Source organism: Phasianus colchicus, chromosome 1, assembly GCF_987193195.1.
Source record: "Phasianus colchicus chromosome 1, bPhaCol1.hap1.1, whole genome shotgun sequence".
Taxonomy (NCBI): Eukaryota; Metazoa; Chordata; class Aves; order Galliformes; family Phasianidae; genus Phasianus; species Phasianus colchicus.
This window is the reverse complement of record NC_143436.1, coordinates 49938249-49965374: the sequence shown is the minus strand read 5'-3', so window position 1 is coordinate 49965374 and position 27126 is coordinate 49938249. Positions and strand designations below refer to the sequence as shown.

The 27126-nt window shown below is 48.1% G+C and overlaps 1 protein-coding gene across 3 annotated transcripts in view; it reads right to left on the bottom strand.

Annotated features, from left to right (window-relative positions):
- The window catches only part of TCF20 (transcription factor 20), a 115561-nt gene that overhangs the window by 72652 nt on the left and 15783 nt on the right, over nucleotides 1-27126 (bottom strand). Inside the window, exon 1 of one of the 3 annotated variants that reach the window (XM_090141403.1) lies at nucleotides 1716-4446. The exons of the other annotated variants lie outside the window; for them this stretch is intronic. The gene's annotated coding sequence lies outside the window, so the exon portion shown is untranslated. Of the gene's footprint in view, nucleotides 1-1715; nucleotides 4447-27126 lie in introns of those variants that run through there. 3 annotated transcript variants of the gene reach the window in all.

The window sequence follows — 27126 nt, the reverse complement described above, 5'->3', positions numbered from 1 at the left end:
ATATATACGGCCAAAAGGCCGGCTGCTAAGCTATAAAATGAATGCACACTGAAAAGTGCCATTTAAGATGCCTATAATGTAATTTTCAAAGCTACTGGAATGCCCAGAGCTCTTAGTGCTGCTCAGAGAAGACTGTGAGCAGTCTCCAGCCAAAAGCCAGGTCTGTTCTGAAACTGGCCCCATCAGGACTTGGAAAGTCCAGCCCAGAAGGCCTCAGAACGGATGGCTGTGGCCATGCTGCCATTTAGCAGACTTACTTGCCTGGTAAGAAGTTGCCGTTGTCAAGAAGTCAAAATATGTATCTGCATGTATAACATAAATCAGCACGGAAAAGGGCATTTGCCCCTTTAGTTGCAGGTGTTTCCAACAAGCACACCAGCACGTGTCGTTCCACAGGTTCACTGTGCCGTATAGAGCAGCCTGCCAACTATTTTCACAGCTCAAAACATCCTACCTGGTTTCTGGGCTAAAACCTGTATAATCACAGATGTGGGGACATAGGTGGTGGTCCACTGCATAGCTGTAACAGATTAAAGGGAAAATGCAGCATATTTGTGGCTAAATACTTCACAGGTGTCTGATGGCGATGGCAGGGATGCAGCAGAACAGAGACATTCTTCTAAGTTTCCTCTTTCCTATAGATCCTGTAGGTCTACAGCTACATGTGTGCCTTGAACTCTCAGCCCCGATTCCTTCAACTTGATTCCTGCTGCAGGAGAGAGAGGACAGGCTGTGTAAGGCCCTTGGGGCCGGACTCTGCTGTAGTATAAGGGGAGAGGCACTGCTTCCCCCCCCTGCGATAAACCAAGGCACCACTCTGCGCAGCTTAGGCGCAAACGTGTGATCCTCTTTCTCTCTTTGTACACAAAGAATGAAGCTGATAGCAAGGCTGACATCTAAATCCTCACTATTGGACGTCTGAGATAACCCTGGTTGTTTTTGTTTTTAAAGCTCAAACATAGGAGAAGGGAGAAAGACAGAAGGATTTCAACCCCTGCCAAACCCTGTTGCCAGCCCCCTGAGTTACAGATCTATGAACTCTTATGGGATGAGGCTCTTTGCTTTTATCTCCCTGTGCAGCTCGTGTCCTCAGCCCTTTGCAAACAGATGTTTTACCCTCTGAGGAAAAGAGAGAGAGAGAGAGAGAGAGAGAGAGAGAAAGCATGGCCAGGAATGTTGTCTGCAGATGTCAGTCAGGACCTCAGGCTGGGTCTTACCTGCCAGTCCTGCAGAAGGAGGATACATGAATTTTCTAGTTGGATAGTCAGTATCATCAAACAACAAAATTGTGAGGTTTAGATTGTAATGCAGCCTCACGTTCAGTAAAAAGGCCTCGTTATAAAGGGAAGATGTGGGACCCAGGAGCCTATTCCTGGCACCTGAAAAATTAAAATTTCACTACAAATATCCTAAAGAAATGGTCAAAAATAGCACAGCATTTCAGACCGTTTTTGTAGAACATGGTAATATTGGCAAGGGGGGAGTGCTTGTAGGGAGAATACTGTCGGCTTTGAGGAAAGCTTTCTCTGCATTTTTAAAAATGATATGAAGGAAAATATTCTTGGGAACGAGAAGTCTAATGATTACATGTATATAGAGAGTGTCATCTCCATGTCGGCTTTCGGCAGAAATCCGCTCCCCCACGCCGACGCCCTCCCCTCCAGCCACCCACCCTGATATTCTTCTTCACCACTTCCCACCCATTAACCCAGTACCTGCAGTGCAGTGCTCAAGTGGGACTGGCGGAGCTGCTGCTGCTGTCATCTCGTCGGAGCTGGCAGTCACCTGCCAATCTCGCCCCCACTTCCTCCTCCCTCCCGCTCCCCCACCCCTCGTCAGTGCCGCTCTCCCTGGGGATGAATCGCTCTCCCCCCCACAGCAGCCTCACAAATAACTACTGTTAACTCAATAATATCCCCCTCCAAGGTTTTTAATTACCAGCCCCGCGCGGCGCTCCAGGCAGGCAAAACGGGATGGAGAGGGAGGCTAGCAACAGGGGGTAGGAGAGTTTGGATGGCTGCGGGCTTCATGCCGGGGGAAAGGCTCCTTCTCCTGCACATGGCAGCTCTGGACCACCCGTGGGATGCTGCAGCCCTGGCAGCAGACAGGTGCAGAGCAGGGAAGGGGCGGAGGGGGGGGGGGGTGGAAATCAGGTGCATTCCCTTCTGTGCATCCTTGCAAAACACAGATATAGCTCAACATATGAAAGAGCCCAGCTTTTTGATGTTGTTTTTGTTGTGGGTTTTTTTTTTTCCGTTTTCTTTTTCCTTTGCAAGAGAGCCGTCTTATTAAGCCTTTTTTTTTTCCCCTGGAAATTCATGGGCTTGTGGTCTGGGAGCATTTTTCTTAGCCTCGAATTAAATGGACATGGCTTACTGAACTTTCAAACAAGCTCTCCACCTAATATTTGTTTGTTCGCACCCATTTAAACTCCCTTGGTTTTTAACAGGTCTGAGTAAGAGGTTTTTGTTTTTTGTTGTTTTTTTTTAAATAATCAGTTAATGAAGTTTTATCTGAATAGCCCTAAGCCTATTAGTGCCGGAGCTGTCCACGGAGCCCCCTCCCCCCAAGGTTAAACAAGCCCACCATTCCTTTTGTGCTCTAAACAACACGCTGGGAAGAAAAGAGGCAAAGAAGGGATAAGAAAGCCCAAGCCCCACACTCTCTTTAAATTATGAAGAGACACTGAAAAGGAGCATAAATGCAAGGCCCTCTTTCATACCCCCCCACCACCCATTTTCTTCCTTTGTAAGTCACCTTTACTGTGAAGACACTGATGCTCTGAGTCTTCATTTGCTTAAATCGAGAAAGCAAGTTCAGGTAATTGCTGTTCCACTGCAGGAGTGGGACAGAGAAGACTTCTCAGGGGTAGGTTGGGCAGAGGACAAGTTCAGAGGAAGGGGCACAGACCCAAGGGGTGGGGACTGAACATGCCAGTGCCCGCCATGCTATGCTGGAAGGGCACTATCAACCAGCACCACCCGCCGCATCCCGGCTCGGCAGCCCCTTGGCAGACACCCCTGTGCCTCGGGGGAGCCTCCGCTCCCCAAAACCAACAGCAGTCTTCCCAACGCTTCATTAAACAACACAGCTTCCCACCATTGCCCCGGCAACCGACACAGGCCTCCTGTTTGCCAGCTGGGGGAATTAAAGGCAGCCTGGCAGCCAGCCCCCAGCTCTGCTACCTTGGAAAGCTTGCCTTACGCTGTCGGAAAGCACACCTTGGCAGGGCAGGGGGTTACACAGCCCTGGTGGATATGTGTTCCCCCAGAGAGCCAGGATGCCCTGCAGCATCCAGCCTGCTGCAGAAGCTAAGGGCTGCTCCCCACCTCTGCTGAGCACTTCATTCATACTCTACGTGGGATCCCCAGGGCTAGAGAAGGACTATGTAATGCCCCAAGTACTCCAACAGTCCAAAAGTAGAAGTTATTCCCCATTACAGCATCATCTCTGTCCCAACATGACCACAGTTGCCAACCAGTGCACTCCTCCAAGTGAGGTGAGGTAACAAATGATGTTCTCTTGCCCTGTTTTCTTCCTTTTTCTTAAATCATGTATGTTGTGATGTACGCCTTGAGTCCATCACTTCCTTGATGAATGAAAGAAGGGAAGGCAAGAGGATGAGTTGCCTATTCCTTCACTGCTCTCTCTCAAAAAAAATATCCTCAGGAAGGCTCTGTGTGAAAAATGGTAATTTTGTGCAGGCCTCAATTGCACAGACACCTCCAGTCCCTTGGCTTGCTCTCAACACAGCCTCATGGAGGAGCTCAGTACTGTCCAAGCCCTCATTCACACTCCGGAGTTAGATGAGCTGGGCTAGCATGAGAAGGGGTGAGGGGAACAAACCCTACTCTCACCTACTCCAATGGCTCCATGTTACAGAAAACATATCCAGCAGCGCAAAAAGCAGAGCAAAACTTGCCAGACTATCTGTTACCTTCAGCACTTATCCCACGGCACCGCTCTGCAGTACGCCAACTGCTTCCAGCAGCTTCTTCACATTACTACCATGGGCTATGAACATCACAGACGAGGTCTGCCAAACTGGGGAGGAGAGGACAACACCTTGCTCCACAGCAGCAGCAAATAAAGAGGCTCTATTCACAAACTTGGGAATCCAAATCTGTTTTGTCCTGTTTTTCATGACTACTAACTGCGAGTAGAGGTCTCACAGGGAGGAGCATTAAGTATTTATTCCAGCTCTTGGTTTTGTCAGATTCTGCTGCCACTAAGATGTTTCAATCCTGTTTGGAAAATGACATGGCTTTTTTTAATCTAGGGATCCCAGAACAGCACTGTAAGGGTACCTCTACCCTCATCTGCAGCACACAACCCTGCAGCACGCTGCATTTTCCAACAGCAATGAACTCTGTCCTGCAAAATCTGCTCCATCCCAGAGCCTGAACAATCTGTACACCCTCCTTCTCTCTACTTTGTGAAATATTACTTAGCTACACATTAAATAGCAGGAAAAAGAAGAAAAAAAAAAGAGCAAGAAATAAGGGCCTTCCAGATTCTGACCACTACTTTGAATTGCACAAGGAAGCGGCACATGGAAATATGGAGTTGCTTAAAAGCATTAAATAACTCGCTGGCAATCTTTTGGGAACGTAAAGGCAGTATGCCCATGCAAACCTACCAAAATTATCTGAGATATTCCTCCTCAGTGACAGGAGACAGCACTAAATTAAGGGTTTCTGAAGAAATCTAGAGCAGAGGTAAATAAGGGGCAGGAAAATATAATCATAGATTGGCTTAGGTGGAAATGGACCCCAAAGCCCACCCAGTTCCAATCCACTGCCTAGGGCAGGGCTGCAACCGACCAGCTCAGGCTGCCCAGCCCCATCCAACCTGGCCTCGAACCTCCAAGGATGGGGCACCCACAGCTCTCTGGGTAAATAATCAAATGTTCCAGTACAAAGCTCCTCAGAAGAACCAACTGAAACCATCCAAGGGTTGAGATGAAGGGAAAACAGTAGGAACACTTTGACATCGTCCACTGGAAACAACAGTGATGGTGGAAAGACTGCTGCCTTACCTCTGATGGGGGATGCAGAGAGAAGGGGAAGTTTTAAGCAATTTGCAGGAGGAGTTGAGAGGGGAATCTGAGATGTGCAGGCAGACCACGCAGGTAATAGCTGGACTGGGAGACATGGTTAGCAGGCCTCCCAGCACTGCTGATATCATCACGTATTTCCTATCTGGGAATTTTCTGATATTTCCATCTTCTGGCTCTCTGTTCATGCAGGACCCTGACCTCTCTAAAAATACTGGCAAGGGCAAAAAAACTCCATGTTTCTACTTCTTGACCTTTACGTCCAGGCTATAAGAAGTTGAATTTTGGAGGCTCAAAACCAAACCAACACCCACCCTGAAACAGAAACCAATCTGTGTGTAAAACTCAGGTTTTTCAGGTAGTGCCAGGGTGTGGAGGGAGAGGGGGCTGACAAGTTCTGAAGCTCGGAGACAACTGTGCGACTCGGACTGCTCTCACCCTGTCCCCACCTCTCAGACCACAAACCGCTCACCGCCCGCTGCTGCCAAACCCACTTTTCTTTTTTTTTCCACACTCCTCGCTAATTAAACCTCCAGCCCGTCTGCCTCTCCTCCCACCTGGCTCAGCTCACCTCCCCGCTTTCACACTGTTTTCATTCTTCCCCGCACCCAAGAGATCAGAGTTTCTGGAGCCCCAAAGGCCGGGGCGGACAAGGGGCCGAGCCACGGCCTGCCCTCCTCCTGGGCCAGATTTGGGAGCAGCAGGGATTGCTGCCGGCAAGCCAGCGGCACGCAGGGGCAGAGGCTGCGTTGGCCTCGGCGTGCGCCCTGCGCTCATTTTCCCTGCTGCTGCCATCCATGATTAATCATCCCTGAGACACGCCTGCTGCTCCCCCCGGCTCCCGAACAACCAAAGCGTGCTGCAAGAGCAGAGGATCCTCCTCGGGTGCCCGGCCCTGGCCTAGCCCGTGTCTCCTGGCAGGAACCCTCGGCGCTCTGCATGCCGGCCCCTCGCCTGGCGGCCTGGCAATTAATCTCTACCCTCCCCCCATGTTCAAGCTGGCCCCGCCGCCCCCTCCCCCAGCCCCCGTCCATCTGTGTCTAATTGCGTTTCATCTGCAGCCGTTCTCTGGAAGACTCACCGGGAAGATGTCCAGAAGATGCGCACAAGCCCAAGCACGCGCTCCATGCGGGGCGTGGGGATGGCAGCAGCGCTGAGCCGGGTCCCCCAGCCCACCCACACCTCCCCGGGCAGGGGACAGGGAACACAGGTGACAAATGCTCACAGAAAGCAGCTCAGGACAGCACAGGAGATGGGAGCTCGCTCCCGGGCCTCCCGCTCACCATTTTTCCTGCAAAAACAACGCCCTGTTAGCAGCACCCATGGTTTCCTCCTGCGGAGCCCAGCCCTGAGCTGGGGCTGTTTGGGGTTTTAGACCTCAGGTGGGACATGTGCAGCCCAAGGGCTGAGGCTGTGGTTTACCTTAGAGCAGGCTGGAGCCAGGTGGTTTCACACGTTACTGTCGACTAACACAAAGGTACAGGCTGATGCGTGCGGCCAGCCTGGCACTCAGCAAGGGAAATGTTCTCCAGAGTCAATCCTCCAGCTGCCAGAGGTCAGGGACTGAGCCGCTAACCCATATAACACCATCTTAAGCCTTCTCTATGTGCTGCCAAAACTTTAAATACACAAATTCACAGATCTGGTGCAGGTGACACATTTACTGTGGCAGGACAGCAATGTGGACAAATCTTTCAGAGTTGCTTCAATCCATGCTACCAGTCATTAACATGGTTACAAGCAGGAGCTCTCAAGCTTTCCCTTCCACTTGCCTTCCGCTTACAGTGGCTGCCCATCGCAGCCAGCCCATGATACGCAAACACAGGAGTAAGCAATTGAGTTACCATGACTAACGAGTTGCCATTTGTCAGCTGAGTCACAGTAGCACTAAACTAACCAATCTCCTGATGGGTTAGGCTGATGTTTTACTTCTTACTGCAATGAAGAAGAATGGCAAATGGAGTCAATTACTATAGCCCAGATGACGACTTATAATCCCATCATGGTAAATCAACTCGCTGGCAATCATCCGTTCATACATTTTGCTCCGCCAATATCAGATTTACTCAAACATTTTGGTTCCACCAAATGCCATAAGCTAAATGCACGTCTGCAGTACAACTGTAATGCTGTTTGTGGTGAGGCTGCAGAAAGCTACCGTCCTATTTTTATTCTTTTAAGCCCCTCCTCAAAACGCATATTTTAATGACAAGTGCTGCATTTGAAGATGTCCATTTAAAGAAGCAGACGTGTCACAAACATAAATAGAGATCTTTAAGAAAGCACAAAAATCACCCTTCTTTCTCTTTTGTCTTTCTTGGATATTAGACATGGATCTGAGAGCCCAGAGGTCTGGCTTTGACCCCCAGTTACAATATAGACCTGCTCCACCTTGAACAACACAACACAACTGTTCATGAAGCTATAAAACAAGGGCACGATTGGTTTTGACACAAAGCGAGAAAGAATACATGCATTAATGCTCAAAAAAAAAAAAAAAAAAAAAAAAAGCTTTGTACGTGAGACAATGGTTGTATAAATAACTAAATATAAATATACACAACAAACTTACCACTGCCCCAGAACTCTGACCTTGCACGGTAGCCTACAGACAAGGGTAGTTTCCTGATGCTCACTTATGTTAGGAAAACCAGTACCTGTGAGAGAACAGGCAGCACTCCATCTGCAGCTGAATTGTATCTGCTTTCAGAGCTAGCTCAGAGCCAGCACATGCTGGGAGTAAACAAAATTCGTCAGGAGACAACAGTTTGTGACAAACAAGCGCAACACATGGACTAAGGACCACTGAACAAGTCCCCATGCTCATCAACATCACGGAAACTATCACCACCCTTCCAAACCCTTACAGAGAGAAAGCCAGAGAAACTCACCTCTCCTCCCACTGCTAGAAGCGCTCTGCTCCATGTCAACGTGCATCCTCCACGCTGGCACAGGAAGTTTCTACTGGCATTGCCTAAACTGTATCGTCACAGTGCAAGGACTGTCAACCCTGTATCTTTCATCAGCACAGAGTTCTCCTTATCAGAGAAGGAGAGCACAAAAGGGAGGGAGAAACGCGTACACACAAGCAGCATTTCTGATACTCAGCATAAAAATCTAATCAAAATTGTACCAGAATGGCGATGTGAAAAGCACCCTGCCAAGTCAGTAATAAATATAAAATTCATATCTTACATTTCCACAATATATCACCTCTCATCCTGCAGTACTTTATGCATTGTTAGGACTCAGATGAATTCCCAAATCAGAACAGATTTGCACTGGAATCTAACATTTTTGTTGGCTTCACATTCATTCAAATTACATCCTTAAGCAAGAGTAGGATAACAGACACTTAAAATGGCCCCTTGAACGCAGCAGCAGCCATTTTAAATAGGGCCCGACTCCTTCCAGCCACCTGATTCATTCCCTGAAGCTTGTCCCACGCCTGTCCCCCTCAATTCCCAAATCCTGCTCCCCCTGCTACCTGTCCTGTGGCAAAGGAAAGGCCACATGGTGTTTTTAGGGTGCACAAACAGCTGCCTGCCCCAACAGGCTCTATTGACGATACACCAACTCTAACAGTAAGCCATCTACCTCCAGAAGTCACAGGCCACTGAGATTTCACAAGACCATAAAACCCTCTTTTCTCAGCTTTCACCTTTCCCGGGTTATACCCCACACAGGTGTTATACACAGCATCCACGGGCACCATGAGCTACGCATTTTGCAGCTAACAGTAGTAACAGCTTTTTGTAAAGACCATGTGGACTGTGAGAAAGGTGGAGGGGAAATGGAGTAAAAAGTGATCTCAGCTTGCTTTCATTACTCATAGCCTACCTCCCTGTGGCCTGTTACCTGAATACTCATCACCAAATGCTACCTGACAGATGCACTTGCCAGTGATTCTGATGGGAATGATCAGCTGTGCCACACTTTCTAGTCCTATCAGTATGATTATATTACAAAACTGTGCCCGTTTTTGGCCCAAAGATTTCACATTCTCAAAGGCAGCTGTATAAAAGGTGGGAGGCGTCAGAAAACCCCAAGGAACTGTGCAAGTGTTAATAGCAGTGGGTACCTTAAGACAGAAGCGCTGAGTTTAGTTCTTCACGCATCATGCCGTATCTGAGCACAGCAGGTCTAAATAGGGAAAGCATCTTCTCAAAGCTCAGCCAGCGCCAAGGTATCCAAACAAAGACCAGGTTTTCATGACTGCTCAGCAACCAGAAGCAGTAGGTGTTCAGTTCTTGGAAATTCTGACACTGCATCTAATGAGCCACAGACGATCTCAAACTACTGTGCCATATGAGTAGTGGTAGCATAACTAACTAGGGCTGGCAGCACCGAGACATGCACTGCAAGGTTTCCCTTTTGTCAGTGAGGTTTCTGAGATTGTTGTATTTTTCATACTTACATCTACTCGCTTCTTGGTGGCCCTGCCTGCAGACCAAGTATTTGGGGAAGAAAAACCTCACTGGAAGTCACAACAATATGAATAATTTTAAGTAGTCCACCAAAAGGAGAAAAAAGGAGCTACTAATACTTAGAGATGCTTCTAAAAAGAGGTGCAAGATAAAGGTAGGAGTCTCCTGTAGTTCTGTTTACATCTATCTGCATCTACGCTGATGAAATCAGGACAGTTATTTCACCTCTAGAAGCAGAAACACAGCTGCAGCACCATCAGAATCACCTCTTGATATAAAAAAAAAAACAACACGATGTCATTTAGCTTCACAGTGCGACGATAAACTCTGCATCATTTGTCTTTCTCTTTGTAGTATAGATAAGGCCCTGGAATAGCATCAGCTCAGCTGTGGTCCACAGGTCACTGCTGGTCTGTGAAGCATGATAGGTGGTCCATGCAGCACACTATCTGCAACCACTGCTCAGCGAACCACAGCACCTAATAAAATTCCCCATCCATTGCCTGGTGTCATTTTTCTCATTATAAACACTGTATGTTTTTATGTCCATATGCCAGAAAAGCACTTACATCTAAATGTAAAATATCAGCCAAAGTGCATTTGCTCTGACTGCAGAGAAGCGACACTAGGAGGCCCTTCCTGAGCAAGCCAGCCACATCACTGCGACCGAACCATTAGCGCTTCCTACCCATGGTCAGTGCAACGATGCCAGTGCTGGAGATGCACTGGTGGTGAGGCACTTGGAGAAGACTTTTGCAACAAAGCCACTTCTGTGTGCACATGGACACTGTCGCAAGCAAACAGTTGCACTAGCTACATGTGCCTGCAGTACTGGCAGTGTCAAGAGCTGACATGCCTCAAATTGTTTTGGTTGCAACTATATCTGAAAGCTGGTATTTAATTTTGAGTTAAACCTGATCAAAAAGCTCATGATAAAACAGAAGGCTGCAGAAGTGAAAGCAAGAAAGGAAAAACACAGGCATGTTACTGCACAGTACAATAAGGGAAAAAGAAGACAAATCATCTTAACAGGGAGGCATATGGTCTTGTCTTCTCAGGAAAATAATGGAAAGACAATCATTTGGGACAGTCACAACTAAATTGGACGCAAACACCGGAAAACATGCAGAAGGAAGTATCACATACACTGCTTTCTGATCACACGTAGAGCTAGGTAATCAGATCAGTGAGGGGTATTTTTGTTTGGTTGGTTTGTTGCTGGCAAAAAGACATTCAATTCCTCAGCTGAAAGGAGACCTATTCTTTGTGTCTACCTTGCCACTGCCTGCCAGGGTTCCAGTGCAGGACGGTCCCTGTCACGCAGGAATGTGACAAATGCGTGTGTATAGGTCTGCACAGAGAGGTGTTGGGCAACAAAATGCCTCCATTCCTGAGCCCTTGAGGATAGTCAAGAGATTGTGCTGAATCAGAAGGGTTGTTTGTTTTACTTCAACAAGTAATTAATATTTTGAGTAGAGAATGTCTCTGTTAGAGATTCACCACATTCACCCCTTCAATTAAGGTTTTAAGTGCTCACATTCATAGATCCACTCACACCTCCCACTTGTCCTTCAGCAACGCCAGCAAAGACCAGAGTTTACATTCCTGGCACCTCAAAGATAAAAAAGAAACAACAACAAATCCTCCACAAAGAAAAAAAAAAAAAAAAAAACACCCCAATATATATATATATACCAACCAAATTTAAAAAACAAACCAACAAACAAACAGAACAAACCACCCAAAACCTACCAGGTCTTTTATCCATCACCAGCGAGAAGAAAGGGTGTCCAAGATGAGCTGTGTGGGCACCTTTCCCCACTCGTGTGACATGAACCAAAGAGCCACTTGGGTGACCTGAGCCCCCCAGGTTGGGCCCGAGGCACAGGGCTCAGTCTGGGGCCCACTGGGCAGCCATCTTCCTCAGCACCATGCACAGGGGCCCATGGATCCCTCCATGGATGCAGAGCAAACTCGGTGTACTTCAGCACCAGGCCCCGGTACCCCTAGTCGCTAAGGTATTGCTATATGTTAATTGCAGTGTCAGGATATCAGCATGCACTGATCACAGGAGCAATGTTTGGACCCAGTGCCTTCGTGTATTTAGGGGAGAACGGCTGGATCTGCCTCTACCTGTGCCGTGCTGTCGTCACCGACTGCTATTTCCAGCCTGGTTGCCATGGAAACAACCAGGCCTCAGCACCAGTTAGCAGTTCAATATATAATTTACTTATTCTTTTTCACCTAAGTGATTAGGGCTCAAAATACAGAAGCATCTCACATGGATAAAATCTTCTGATCGTTTCACAGGAATTTCTTGAAGACAAAAAAACAGCCTGAAACACCATGCTGAGCTTTCTCTGGGGACAGAAGAGACAAATAAAAGCCTACAAGAAGAAAAATCCAACCCTCTCCCCTCCGTCCCCTGCCCTTCCAAGTTCCAAAGGAGACAGACGTTACACAACACACCTGCCCCATCCCGCACAGCCACAAACCCCTGCAGATGGGTGGCAGCATGACCCCAGAAACATCCTTTTTGGCTTCTGCAGGTGACTGCCATACATTAAGCAAAAAGTCTCTCTCTCATCCTCATTAATCTCCGAGGAAACAACTACTCACGTTGTACTTCTCACTACTGCCTTTGGGAAGGCAGCCGCTCCACCTCTGCCTGCTGCAACACACCGTGCCAGCAGCTGCCTCTATCTTCCATCACTTTTTTAACCAGGTGAGATGATGCCTCTGGTTTTCCACTGCTCAATGGGTCACCACAGGAGCTGGCACAAGACCCGGAGGCTGTGCTCTGAAGCAGTCATCCAGAGACAGGAAACATGAATACTTCCACAGGAATATTTTCAACTGACTCCTCTATGGTCAGGTAGCTTTAAAGTAATTTAGGACCTTTAAAGGACCTAAAACTTTGTATTGTTTTTCATTATTTTCAGATTGGGAAGTTTTTAGCTTTATTTCTGACAAACAAAAGCACCGTGACTAAGCCGTGCGGTCTAGCTGAACAATAGCAAGAGAAACCCCTCCAGAGTTCCCAACCAAGGCTGGCCACCCCCCTCCCATTTTCCAAAACAAAACAAGCCATCATAAACCATCCGAGCTCATATGCCTTCTCCTGGCCCTTATTCCTCCCATGCACAGCTGGGCATATGGAAAAAAAAGCCACCACCAATGAAACTCAAACAGACAGAAGCAAAGAGGTATCTCAAGCAAGGCTTGAATTTGAGCATGCTGCTTACTGAAGTGCAAAAGAAAACAAAAATGCACAAATCTGCAGTTTTGCTGGAGAAAGGAGGGTGCTATCAGGCATCTGGGCCAGTGACCCAAAATTTCAGAGGTCTCCCTATGCAAAATCACTGGGGGTGGTCAGATGCTTTAAACAAAAGTCATCTTGTCCCAAGTTTAGAAACATAGGGTAATGGCTCAAAAGCAAAAATTAAATAGATATAATCTATAAACCTAACTTGACTAACTAAACCTGACTTGAACAAACCTTTGTTCCAATTTTCTCCCTTTTGTTCCATCCAACTCCTTGACTCACCCTATCTTTCTCCAAACCACTGGTTTTGTTTTTGCTCCATGCTGTTTTCTTCTCTGCTCTTCAGCATCTCCTCCCTCCCTCCCCTTTCCTACATTCCCAATCACTCCCCAGCATTGCCAGCACTACTCAGTCTGAGCTTCCTTGTTGCTCTTTACCATCACTTGTGCCCTTTCGCCCCTTTGCTCTGATGGTCAGCTCACAGTGCGTTTCTCTAATATTAGCATCTGGTGCACAGTCAACCAATATCAATTGAATTAAACAGCCACAACACCTTTGAGAGTTTATCGGGAGCTCCCCTGATTCAAGGCTAGAGGAAATAGATGATAAATTCAAGTGATTTGGCAAAGACCACATGGGCAGTCAGGAGCAGTGCCAAAATAGAAGGCCATGTCCAGAATTGCTCAGATCTATCTTTGGGTCGAGAACCAGATCACACAATTGACAAACCAAAACAGATTTATGCCAAGTCCAAACCAGAAACAGCCACTGAAAATATAATGTCTGTTGGCTGCAGATTGAGAAGCGTGATTAAAAACTTGATTAAATGGTTCTATTCTGGGGAAAGAAAAAAAAAAAATCTCTTTTAAACCCCTTTGCTTACAACAGCTCCTCTCTCACAGGGAATGAGGTTAGAGAAACATGTTAGAGGGACTTCAGCTATGGGAAAATGACAGGCGCTTTGGACAGAGCTGACAGCTGACTTGAGAGTCATCACTGGGGCTAACATCTTCCTTCTCCACACAGCCTACAGTGGTCTGGCACATCTCAAAACTTGGAAGAAAAAAAAGCTGCTGATTTCGTAAGGAGGTAGCCTTGGAGGCTGTTTGAAGGATGAAGTCAACTACATATGGTTCTATTTATTTGTTTATTTTGGGGTGGGGAGAAGGAGTCAGTGGCAAATTCTCAGCCCTAACAACCAACTCACAATAAAAGCTTATGAAGGCAAGGGTTCCTTAAGGAGAAAAAAAGAAACACTCTTCTAACTTGTATTTATTAAATACATGCCAACATATTTGCAGGATCCCAAAACTCAGGCATCTAGCTCTAATGATTAAAGAGCGCTCCTCCTGGAGGCCACCACTTGAACCTAGCCCAGATAAGTTGTAATCCAAACCTGCCTTCTGGACAGCAGGTTAATATGGTTCACGCAGAAAAAGCCCTCTGTGTTTGGAGGTGATGTAAAACAGGTACAGTAGGCAGGTCATGTCCGAATACACCACTAGACCTCTACACCACAAACCAAACACAGCTGCATTTGAACGCATGAGCAAAGTTTTCTGCATTTTCTTTTAGTTAAAAAAAAATAAAATCCCCTTAGGAAACTGTACAAAAATATCCCTTCTCTGTGCTTTATGAATGAGAATTCACATGCAGAAAGGCAGGAAATGAGGTAAGGTTGCTTTTTCCCTCCTTGTCTATATTGTGACCGCAATGCACACATGCATTTCTAAGTTGAAGAATATAACTGCATACACGTATATATCTGCATTTCATCCAAGCGCTGCTCACTTGGGAAAACTTTGAAATTCAAGAATTCTGTGACTCCGATACCACAACTGTTACCAGTTGGGAGCTAACATACATTTCTTTTTTTGTTCATCCTGAAGCTTTGAATTCTAATTTGCTCATTAGCCTAATAAATATCTCATCGTTGTGTGGCCCATAACAGCAGAAACAGCGGTTGTTATAGCAGTTCCCCGCTGCACCAGAGGAAGCTCTTCTGACCTCAGCATCCCAGAGCACCTTAAGCAAACACAGATCCAGTAGAGCCACAGTCCTCCTGGAGCTAACCCGGACACACACAAAACAAGAGGTGCTGCTTCTCCTTCCTCCACAGCATACACAGACTCTTCTCCAGCCACAGGAGGCATATCCCATCCCCAGAGACTTTTTCCATCTGCTTTCTGTAAAGAACATATTAACAATCTATGGCACAGGGGCACCACGTGCCGTAGAAAAGGTTCCCTTGTTTGAGAGCTGTGGCTGTGCTGAGTATTTTGGTTCTGATCAACATGATTTCCTGTCATTCCACTTTTCCCAGGTTGTCTCTATATCTGTCCTCAAAATGTGTTGACTCCCACTTAGACTTGAACCAGGGCCTGGCAAGAATTTCCTCTTAGAATGGAAGGGTAAGAAAACCAAGAGATATTTAACAGTTAACAGATACTTTTTTTAAAAAAGCAAAAACCACTACTGCTCTTCAATGCATTTAAAATGACCCCAGAATAGTGGGTCTGGTTTTGTTTGGGTTTTTATTTCTTTAAGTTGAGATTGTGATTCTGATTCTGTTGAGACCTCCCCTGGCCCACTCCCAAAACATATGCGTGATGAGAAGAGCGATGACTCTCCCAAATGTACTAAACAGGGCAAATTTGGGACCTCCTCCAAGATCTCTCTCCATCTGCCCACCTCCTGCCCAGCAATTCATTCTGTCCCACAAATCTCTGGCTCCGCTGTGTTCTGCAGCCCTGTTACTGGCTCTCACCTTGCCCCATGTCACTGCAGTCACCTCCCATCTCAGATCAGCACCTTTGCTCCCGCTGGAGTGCTGCTTCCTTTCTCAGATTTGCGACGGGGAAATTCCCCAGTTTTCTCTTCCCAAAGCACAGAATTCCCCAAGGCTCAAACGGGCAGAGCTCAATGCTCGCAGAGCAATCCTACATTACACATTTTGTCTTCTGCTGTACCAGCAGGCGTTGTTTCCAAGAGCAGAGGCAGTGAGTTGTGCCACCTTTCCACACCAGCTCAAACTAGCTCTGGTGCCACTGGCAGCTCGCTAATCCCATTTCTCATTGGGGTTAATTTTTAAGTAAGGCTGAAACTTGTAGTATCACTATCAGACCTAATTCACCCCTGCTGAAACCCTATATAAAAATGTAAAGGACTAGTACTGATCTCAGCACCTGTACTGCTGACTGTACTGCACAGCAAATGCAAGGACTGACGTTGTGAGCACCCCCAGGAGGTAACAGCAAGACCCCTCTGCCTGCAGCAGGTGAGACACAGACCTCCACTTTCCCAAGAACCAGGCTTTTTTCCTCAGCATCTTGATTTACAGCACAATCAATAGGTTCCTGCCCACTGCTGCCATCCCCTCTCGTTTCAGAATTGATGGGCGGCAGTGACCCAGAGCTGCTCTGGGCTGGGAGATGCCACCAGGGCAAGCAAAGGGCTGTGCCCGAATTCTGTTTCTGACAGCTGCCAGAGCAGCTAAGCCCTGTATCCTCTCTGCCTGCAGCTGTTATGTGTTGTAAGTGCACCACAGCCTCAACACTGCAGGCACAACCTCACGCCAACCTGCAGCTTAGTGATTACCCAGAGCATCCTCCCAACAAAGATTTGCCACCCAGTCTTGTCCTTTCACCCTCCAGCGCCTTCCGAAGGCATTTTCAAGGAAAATCTGAACAGTACACAGGCTTCCAAAGTTAAACAGATGTAAGAATATCTTCATTATGCTGCACAAGATCACAGGTATTTTCAAAGCTTCCAGGAAACAAAAGCCCAAACAAATCAACACAAGGCTTTCCTCCCCCTCCTGGGTGAGGAAGAGCCCTGAGGCACTGCCAGGTTCACTGGCTGCTGGTGACAAAGCCAGGCACAGTGGCTCCACTTCCCTTTGCACAGTCTCCAGCAGGAGCTGCTTCATGGAGGGCAACGCTGCAAACTCTCAAGCCCTCACCTCGGGTTGGGGGCTTGGCTGCAGACCAGAGGGTGCCTTTAGTTCAGCAGGCAGCTGGACGGCGGCATTCCTTCCCCGGTGAAATGTCACCAGTGCAGTGCTTCAGACAGGCACTTAGTGCTGTTTAACATTTTTCCAGGAAAAAAAAAGAAAAAAAATTGATCAATATTCCCAACTGGCTCAAGTGCTCATATCTTCAAGGGAAGAGGAGAGGAATACTAAGAGGGATGAGAGAGGGAAAAGCGTGTTTTCAAATGAAATGAGAAACTGAGGAAGAATCAGCACAACGGAGCAATGGTCAGGACACACAGCTGGGCAAGAGCCTTTTGTAGCTCAGGATGGACATTGCAACAAGCCAGAAAAGAAGGCTGCTCAAATAGAGTGCAAGGCAGGGGAATAAAGAGAAGGGAAAGCAGAGAGAAGCTCAAACAGCACGAGCAGCTGTGATGCAGTGACTGCAGCCAGCAGCCAGTAAGCCATTAAACACATTGGCTGGATGCAAGGAGAAGCACGAGCAAAGGGGACCCTTGTTTCCATCGGCAGTTCTGGCAGAAGGCTCCCTGGACACTCAGAACAGAGGCCAAGGCCAGTTCATTAACTGCAGGCACCCATGAGACCACCTGAGACGAGGCCTGGCAAAGCCACGGCTTCTGCATCCACAAGGCAGATGCACATGCAGCAGTACCGTTCCCTTGACACAATTCCCTCATCCAGAAAAAAGAATGGACAGCATCTCAGTTCCACTGGACCTTTCTAAGGATAAGGAAATCATCAGAGGAACCAGGCAAGGGAGCAGTTATGAGCTTGCATGGATCCTCACATGTCAGCAGCAGGCCAGCTAACAGACACGATGCAGAAGCTTCTCTCTTGGGATTGCTGCTCTGAATGACCAACAGTGCCAACGTCCTTCACTTTCCAGTGAGCATTCAGTCCCAGCTCTGCTATGGCAGCCAGCTCCCACACCCAACGTAGCACACCAGGCTGAGTGGATCCCAGCAGCACAGCAGTTCTTCTGCTCCCTTCTGCTACCATGCTTCATCAGGTCCACAGTGATACCCACAGAACCCATCACAGGGAATTTCTGGGTGATGAGCTACCCTGTTAAAACAGATGTTTTGCCACTGGCAAGAAACCCCAAATAGCTCCTTTGAACATGAGACTGCATTGCTAACCTGTCTTTTTTTACTCCAGCCACAGAGTATTGGATTAGGCCTGCAGGCAGAAAAGGTAAGAGACTGCTAATTGCTCATCTGTTTTTGACAACTAATGTAAGTCATGCATCTCTGCCAGCTCTTTTGTATTGGTCATCTGCCTGTAATTAGTCAACATCAGTGGACCATAGACACAGACTGCTCTTGAGAGGGAGCAAGTTAGTGTCATGCCCAGGTTCCGAGATGGCAAAACCAACCCGTGTCTCTACAGCCCAGGGCACAGTTTGCGTTACAGGTTTTCATAAGCCATTCCACGTTTGTCTTCAAGCCTCAAGGTGGGCTGGAGAGGACCTGTAGGGTGCAACATTCAGCTATGTGGCATCCAATTTTGTAAGTCTACCTCAAACCAAGTCAGAAAGGAGAACCGCCAGCACCCCATTGCTGACATAACATCTATGCACAAAGCAGAACCTAGTCCTCCAGCAAGATGCCACAGTAAGAGGCTTGGCAGAACTGCTGACACCGCTCTGACTCACACAGCAAGCATCTCCCTCTGGCTTGCCCACCATTCATGTTTATCCTAAGCAACCAAGATAATCACAGAAAATCCAGTTCTGTGGGATATGACATTGAGGTTGCACTTATGTGTACCCTAGTTCTCAGACCAGAAAAGTCCTATGAGAAACAGGAACAACTTGCAAACACCAGGACGGCCAATGCCTCTTCCCAACAAGGCTGATAGCTCACAGCTCTGAGGCAGAAACGTGGTTACAGCACAAACCTGGGGGAGGGGATGACAAAGAAGGATTGAAATGTAAGGCTACATCTAAAATAATGCTCTCCTACAGAAACAAGGCAGGCAGCAGAAAGAACCATAGATGCATTAAGGCTGGAAAGCCCACTAAGATCAGGTAGTCCAACCAACAACCCATCACACATTCGCACTAAATCATGTTCCCCAGTGCCACAAGGACACCTCTGCTGTCCAACACCCGCATGGCCCATCTCCACCTGAAGTGCCCACATGCAGGGTCCAATCAACAAAAGCACATGTGCCACTGGCAAGGGACCAGCTGGATGGGTATAGCTGATGACACAGAGGGCTTCTTTGAGGTCTGTGTGACCTCCCCTCTCCCAAGGCAAGAGCTGAAGTCACTATTCACAAAAGCTGATGGTAAAAAGGGAGGAGACTGGGGCAGGAGGGAGAGCAGAATGTATTTAACGGTCTGTAAGCAGAACGAGAATAAAAGGATAGCTTCAGATTAGCAACCCACTCTGCTGAATATGTACAGACATGGAACAGTGCTGCTTTTTCACTAGAAACCAGTAAATGAGGTGGAGAGAGAATGCAGGACGGTGCTGTGTTTCTACATTAGGATTTTTAAGTACACTGCAGGATTTCTGTCTCAGAGTACTCATTGAGTTACATCAGACCGTAATGGCCTGTTGATTTTGAGAGATTATGGCAGCGCTGTTGATGCAGAGAGAGAGGAGATGGAAAGCAGGAGAAGATGTGATGCATCAGCCAGTGTGCGCACATATCTCACATGATTACCCACACTCCTGAGCCAGGGACACACCGCAGCTGCACAGTGGGACCAGGACCGCTTGCAGGACTCCATTAACGTGATGGTTTTGGTCCATCCCCATTTCATTCCCTGGGGCAGCAGATGCTACAAACAGTGTTCTGCAGGGCAGCCCCCAGCTGGCGTCCCATGGTGAGAAGGGGGTGGCGAGTGCCCTATGTCAACAAGAGCCGCGCGCGCACTCCAGAGATGTATTCAGATTCAGCCTCCCTCTGCCAGGCTGACAACTTTGTCTGCTGCATTTCTCTCTCCCTCGTCTATTTCATAGAGAGATGGTATCCTTTCCTTCTCCTTTCTTTGCTCCCGGGCACAAGCAATCAAGAACAAAGGATGAAAGAAAAATGCAGTGGGGGGGAGTGAGGCGGGGGAGGGACATTTGAGAGTTAGGAAGCAATCTTCAGCAGAGAGAAGAGAATTAAAAAAAATAATAAAAAAAAAAAGAGGAGGAAGAAAGGAGATGCAGAGGCTTGGAAAAAAAACACAATATGCAAATGAGGTAGAACAAAAATCAGAGCTGAAAAAAAACATATATCAAATCCCACCAAAGGAGCCCACCCTTCTGCAAGCTCCCTGTCTGGCACAGGCAGGGGGAACAGGAGCGAGGGGCTCCCCCTGGCACTCCATGCACATCAGTGGGCAGCCTGCCCTCTGGGCAGAGGGAAGAGGAAGGGACGTGGTTCTGAAGCCACAGAAATCCCTGTTTTCTCTCTGAGGTAGGAAGCTGTGGGGCAAACAGAAGCAGCCAGGTGCTTCTAACATGATGTTTGTCAAACAATCTGATTTCAAGCTTCACTGGAGTAGTCCCTCAGCAGCTGCTTTAATCCAGCACAGCCCTTCTCCCCAGCAGGCTTCCTCCCTTCACTCAGCCCTCCACACTTCCACCAGGATGGTCCCCGCTGGGAGTGGAGCCCAGCCCTGGCCAGCAGCCCCCAAGCCCACATCATGAGCTTAGCAGAACCTGTTGGACCCAGAGGCTTCCAAAGGACACCTGTCTGCCAGTGGTTTGCCTCTGCAGGTGACAGCATTGCCTCTGGTGCAGATCCAGGAGGGGTGACAGTGAAGGCCAGAAAGTGGAGCATAGGAAGTTCCGCACCAATGTGCACAAGAACTACTTTACAGTGAGGGTGACGGAGCACTGGAACAGGCTGCCCAGAGAGGTGGTGGAGTCTCCTTCTCTGGAGATATTCAAGACCCGCCTGGACGCCTACCTGTGCGACCTGGTGTAGGGAACCTGCTTTGGCAGGGGGGTTGGACTTGATGATCTCCGGAGGTCCCTTCCAACCCCTACGATTCTGTGATTCTGTGAAGGTGGACGTTCCCTGTGTACTGAAGAGGGAATAGCTCATCTGTCAGCTTGTTTGTTAGTGACAGCAGAGCTGGTGCTGTGTGGTGACACTGTGGCAGTTACCCTTGTACTCATCATCACCTATTTCTTCTCCTTCCAAGGCAATGAGAAAATATCACTGCGTGCACCTCGGCCAGGAACAGTGTCAGGTGTGAAAGGGAACCATGACACAGGGGATTCCTAGCTGTCAGACCCGCTCTGGGGCCAACTCACCTGAAATGCCAGTACCAGCAGTGCCCTCCTTTCCACCAGCTTTTCCTCCATCCTGCCACGCTTCATAGAATCACAGAATCATACAATTATAGAATCATAGAATTGTTGGGTTGGAAGAGACCTTGAAACCCACCCAATCCCACCCCGTGCTGTGGGAAGGGCTGCCCCCCCCCAACTCAGGCTGCCCAGGGCCCCATCCAACCTGGCCAGGGATGGGACGCCCACAGCTCTCTGGGCAGCCTGTGCCAGCACCTCAGTGCACTCTGAGTAAATTTCTCCCTAACATCTAACCTAAATCTCCTCTCTTTCAGTTTAAAGCCATTGTTCTATTACTCTTAGGTCATGTAAAAGTTGCTTCCCCCCTCCTGCTTACGAGGCCACAGTGAGGTCTTCCCAGAGTGCTCTCTTCTCCAGGCTGAACAGGCCCAGCTCCTCAGCCTGTCCTCACAGGAGAGGAGCTCCAGCCCTCTGAGCATCTTCATGGCCTTCGCTGGACCCACTCCAAAAGCTCTGTGACTTTTTTGTGCCAGGGGCCCAGACCTGGATGCCATACTCCAGATGGGGCCTCAGGAGGGCAGAGCAGACACAGGCAATCACAGTTTCCAATCCAAGTGTTATTGCTTGTCCAATTCTGCCTGTAAGCTCCTGGCATTAGAGATCTAATAGCTATGGGTTGCTTTTCACAAAAGAAAATGTTAAAAAAAAATCTTCTATCATGTCAGAAAAAAGGATTATTACTTTCACTGAGCATCACTGCACTGAGTAAATGCTAAATGCCCAGAACCTGGAGTCACAACTGTGCTGCGAGTGCCAGTTAGAAAACAATATCGAGACGCTGCCAAATCGCACAGCGGAGCCGTCTGCACGCCACCAGGGCACGGGAAGGCAAAGGCAAAGCCTGGCGCTGGGTTTGCACAGGTCAGCAGGGATGGAGGCATACACAACATGGGAAGCTGAGCTTCTAGCAAGGACCAGGACTGCATCCCCATCAATGAGAGCCACCGCCACGACTGACACTAATTGGCTCTGCGGCTGTCGCGCTGCAGAGGTGACAAGGACCGCCTGTGTGCAGACAAGAGGCCTCCCATCCTGGAGCCCTCGGGTCACAGTGAGGTACCCAGTGGGAGCTGTGTGTGTGCGGCCGTATCGCTGCCACGGCAGGGATGCTGGCTCCGTGAATAAAGAGCATCACTATCAGGAGCTGTCGAGCCTGCGTCACTCACTGCAAGAAGCGAGGGGGGGGAGACAACCACCAGCTTAAACCAGATTTTACTGGTAGGAGCACCACCACAATCCGGGCTCTCAGGGACTTGACAAGGGAACCTGAAATGCCGCCGTTCAACTCAGAGAAACAACAATTAGCACACGTGTGTGTTGGTGCATGTGTGTTTGCATGAGCCTGCAGTACAAACACATACGTTAAACAGAATGAGGAAGAAAGAGATCGCTGTCTGAAGCTCAAAGCAGCAGCTACGTGCAAAAATCTGTGTGCAAGCGATAATAAAGCATGGAGCAGAATTACTTTCTTCTTTCTGTCTGGTGGCAGGGAATTAAGCACCCACCCTCAAGCAACGCCTGGTAAGAACTATGCTGCTTGTGAGAAATGCACTTTTCTGGTTCTGAGAAAAATTGGACATAATGCAAGCACCTCAAACGCAATTACTGGCACTTGTTTAGCAAGGCAGGGCACTGTGCTGCCACTGGGCTCACTCCTCACTGCTCCCAATTAGCATGCTGAGTGCTCCAGCCACACACATGGGCTCGCAGGTCAGGGATTGGCGCGGCGGAGCAGCAACCAGCAACCTGCTCGCCAATGGAATGCTCCAGCTTCCTTCATTTTACATCCTCCCATCCCTATCACGCTCTTTTCCTCCGCTCCTCTGGGGTCTCTGGAGGCAGTGATAAAAACCACAAACTCCCCCTCTCCCTCTCAGCTGGTCTCATTCACGGCTCATGGCAGACCCGCTTTCCTCCGGGGACTCACTAATGAAGACGGCCAACGTTAATCTCTTTCCCCCTCCCTGACGGGTCGATTTATAGTTCCACGGAGAGTCCTGGATTGCAGCCAGAGGGCTTGACACATTTTTCTTGTTCCAAGATGGAAGGGGGGGAGAGAGTGGCTTGCGCGCGCGCACACACACACACACACACATACAGAGAAGACACACGCATCGATGATTTGGATGGAGCTGGAGATGCTGCTGGGATGCCTGTTTACCTGTTCCGAAACGGCATCCAAGGGGAACATGAGCCAACTGCACTCTTGTGTCTGTGTGTACACCACAAACAGCTCTGTGTTTCCACAGCATCTCTTGCAGCCCAGAGACCCCAAATCACAGGGATCCCTCCCTCAGCGCTGGGATGAAATAAAGCATCAGTTGTGTGCCAGCAGTGTTACCTGGGGGTCGTTAGGGGAGGAAGTGACTGAGAGCTTCTCCAGGATAAGCGGCAGGGGGAGGAGAACAGGGAAATTTTAGATGGGCAAAGCAATGAACTGGAATGGGGCCAGGACACTGAAGGCATTGTCCCCTAATCTCGTGATAAGCTCAGGGGGACCTTTAACAACTGATGGATCTAGGTCTCGGCTTTACATCCCATCTGTATGCTGCTCCAGCACAGCAATACTGGCACTGGCCCGAGGTCCCTGAGACACATACCCACTTGGCACCCCCTGCCCCTCAGCTACACACCAGCCCCAGAGCCTCAATTTCCACAGCTGAGAAGGAAGCTGTAGAGAAGGACTGACTCGGCTCACACCTGGCTCACTGGTGATGACACAACAGCCCTGCTAACAGGGGCAGGCAGCGAGCTGCTACCGCAGAGCCGCCTCCATTCCTGGAAGAGCCATACATTACCTCCGTGCCCCACTTGGGAACGGAGCAGCGGATTTAAAAGGGGCACTATCGAGCCATTCAGGGCCATTATTTCACACTAGAAGAAATGGCCTTTACAAAGCTCGATGGAAACACGCTCTCATTCCGTCTTTAAGTAATCCTGAAGGTTTCAACTGCTGAGCTGTAAACCGCAATGCAAAAAAGCATAGACAAATAGATCAGATCAGATATAAGACTGCCCAGACACAAGAGTTCCACTTGCCAAGCTGACTGCAGAGCAAAAATAGAAATGAGCGCTGCACATAATTACAGTATTTTACATTTCTACTGCACTTTCCATCCTGCAAGATCCCAAAGTGCACACACATGTGCATGCATGTGCATACAGAGAGGCAGGACACCGGGAAAATTCACTTCCTTGTGAAAGAGACCAAGAAATCACAGCACAGTAATAACAGCTTGCACTGAACCAAAGCCATCATTAGCGCAGGCACACACACACACACACACTCGTTGAAAATCATTATAATGTGAAATCAGACCAAGCCACAGCAATCTGTACATCAGCAGCTACAGCCCTTCTGCTGCTGCTCAGAGTTTTACCCAAAACAGATTAGAAACAGGTTTCATCAACTCTCACCCTCTGCTTCCCGCAAAGCCTCAGCTGCCAGCACCCCTTTGCTCCTGCAGGGCAGGGGCAGCTCTGCAACCCTCAGTCCCCAGCCTTCCTCCCTCCCAGTGCCAAGTGCTTTGCAGCCCAGACACATCCCCCGCACACATCCCCCAGCCCCACCGTACAGACAGTGGAGCACCCGAATGGGAGCAGCAAAGCCATGGCTGGTGCCCTCACTAGTGTGCTGCTCTTCCCCTGACAAAGAACTGAATGAAGTCAGGTACAAAGGCCTGCTCTCTATGTGTATGCCACCCAACATGCTCTCAGCATGGATAAAAAGAAAAAGGCCAGGAAAAAAGAAAGAGTGCTGGTAGGCAAACAGGAGCAGAGATGTGACACTGGCAGAAACCTCCTCCTTCAGCAGAAGCAGGAGAGAAAAGAGCAGGCTCCAGCTCCAGCTTCATCCTGGGGTGCTGGGTCATTCCCTTTTCTGTCCCATGTCTGTGACAAGTCAGTTTTGTCCTCTGCATGTTGAATATTTCATATCCATTTTAAAGTCCAACCAGAGCACACAGGCATTTTGATGCTGACTGGTGGCCAAGCATGCAAAGAACAGAGGAAGGAAGTCAAAGGGGAGACAGAGAAGAAGGCTGCTCTGAAGGCAACACAAAAAAGAACCCATGGAGCAGAAAGAGGGAAGGGAAAGTCTGAGGTTATAAAACCTCTCTAGCTGGCTAGAGATGGTCAGGATTATTTGTACTGTGGGTGTAAAACAGGAATTTCACCAGCAATGCAACATAATGTAGTACACAACTACCTGATCAGGAAAGAGCTCGTTTACCAGTGGCCGGGGCTCAGTAAATGACCAGCATAGAGATGGCACCCCTCTCAGTGGAGGTTTGGGGGGAAGAAAGGATGCTGTGGCAACACCCTCCTCTGTACTTAGGGAAACAGTCATAGGATTGCGAATGTCCAGAGAGGACTCCAGGTTTTAATAAGGTCACATCTGAAAGAGCCCCACATAATAAGCTGCATGGAAGTCAATTTATTGATCACAGCACACAGGGCTAAGTCAGGCCTGCTGGGATTCAAAGTTGTGGTTTCAGGGCGCATAGGTAATTCATACCTGATGCTCGAGGCCATCCCCTCTGGCTACAAATGGGAGACCAAGGTGATTTCTTAAGTTTCATTTAAGTTTTATAGTTCAGCACATTATTCAGGAATGCAAGGAAGTGCCTGCTTAAAATCCGATCTTTATTTTGACAATGTCACCCTAACAGCAAAGATCTTTCTCCAGATTTGTGTCCTCATTTTCCCATATAATAAAACTGAGCAGAGCAGTCAGGAGACTCTTCCCCCTCCCAGTAATAGCATGCCCACCTTATTACCTTGAGTACAACACCAGTGAGATACTCCAGAATCATCTGAGACCCTCACCAATGATTCCTTTCTGTGAAACCACATTAGAGCATTCGGCCCTGATCTAGTAGTATTGCACAGCCTAGAACCTATAAAGCTATGAAAAGAAAGTTATGTGCCAATGTATCTTAGCAGAGGGGACTGACAGTATCAGGAGATTGTTCTAAAGTTAAAAATAGGTAAAGGTTACATGTGACTCTGTTTGTTTGTTTTGGTTTGGGGAACATCTGGCTATTTCCTTTACCTCCCCCGCCTTACCCCTCTGAGGATCCAAGCTTTTCTAGGCTGAAAAACGTTGACAATCAGAGGACAAAGAAAATGATATCCTCCTAAACAGTGAGAAAGCGAAAGACGCTAAAAGGAAGTGGGATTTTATTAAGCCCATGTCAAATTCTGGTTGGTCTTCACTCACTTTTACTAGCATCTATACTCAGACTTCTACTCGTTCAGTTGTTTCAATCTCAAAATAGCCAGTAGACTCAAAACCCTCTTACCTACAATTAAAGTATTAAAGCTCACAGAAACCTTTGTTACACATCAGTTCTCTAACTAAGCCAAAAAAAAAAAAAAAAAGAAAAGAAAAGAAAAGAAAAGAAAACGCTGAGCACACATTACTCTCTATTGAAGACTTAGATTTATCAGGTTTGATGATTTTTTAAATCCATCATGGCAGGGTTGGGAGGGGGGAGATAAATTGGTACGAGCCCAGTGTAAAACAAACTCTCTTTGAGTCATCTTTAAAACTAATCTGGATGCAATACTAGAAAGTATGCTTAAGGAGACAAACAAAAGCCTCCCAATTGTTTTATAATCATACTATCAGTCCAAGAGGCCTAAGTAAAACTAATACAATGTGGCCTATGAGCTGCCTGTTATTGCTGGCTACTTGAGGAAAGCAGGGCTTCAGCAATCCAGATTTACAGGACGGGGAGCCTGGTGGGTCTCTGGTTTGGTTTTGTGCCAATTTACAATCACTCATGCTCTCGGATAAGTCATGATGCCGTCAGCAGCTTCAGCTCAGCTGGAAAACCGCGCTATGAAAGCAGCGGACACTCAGCAAAAGCAAGGGCCTGCCTGCAAGGGGCACACAGGAAGGGCACGCTGCAGTACTTTAAGCAGGTGGGGAAGACAGCAGTGAAAGCCAGTGTGGACAGACTGACACAAACACATCCCTGATACGACTACTTCACCACTAAAGTGGTTTTCACCAAAGCAGTTGAAGGTTCATTTAAATCTAAATAACGGTATGCTCAGAT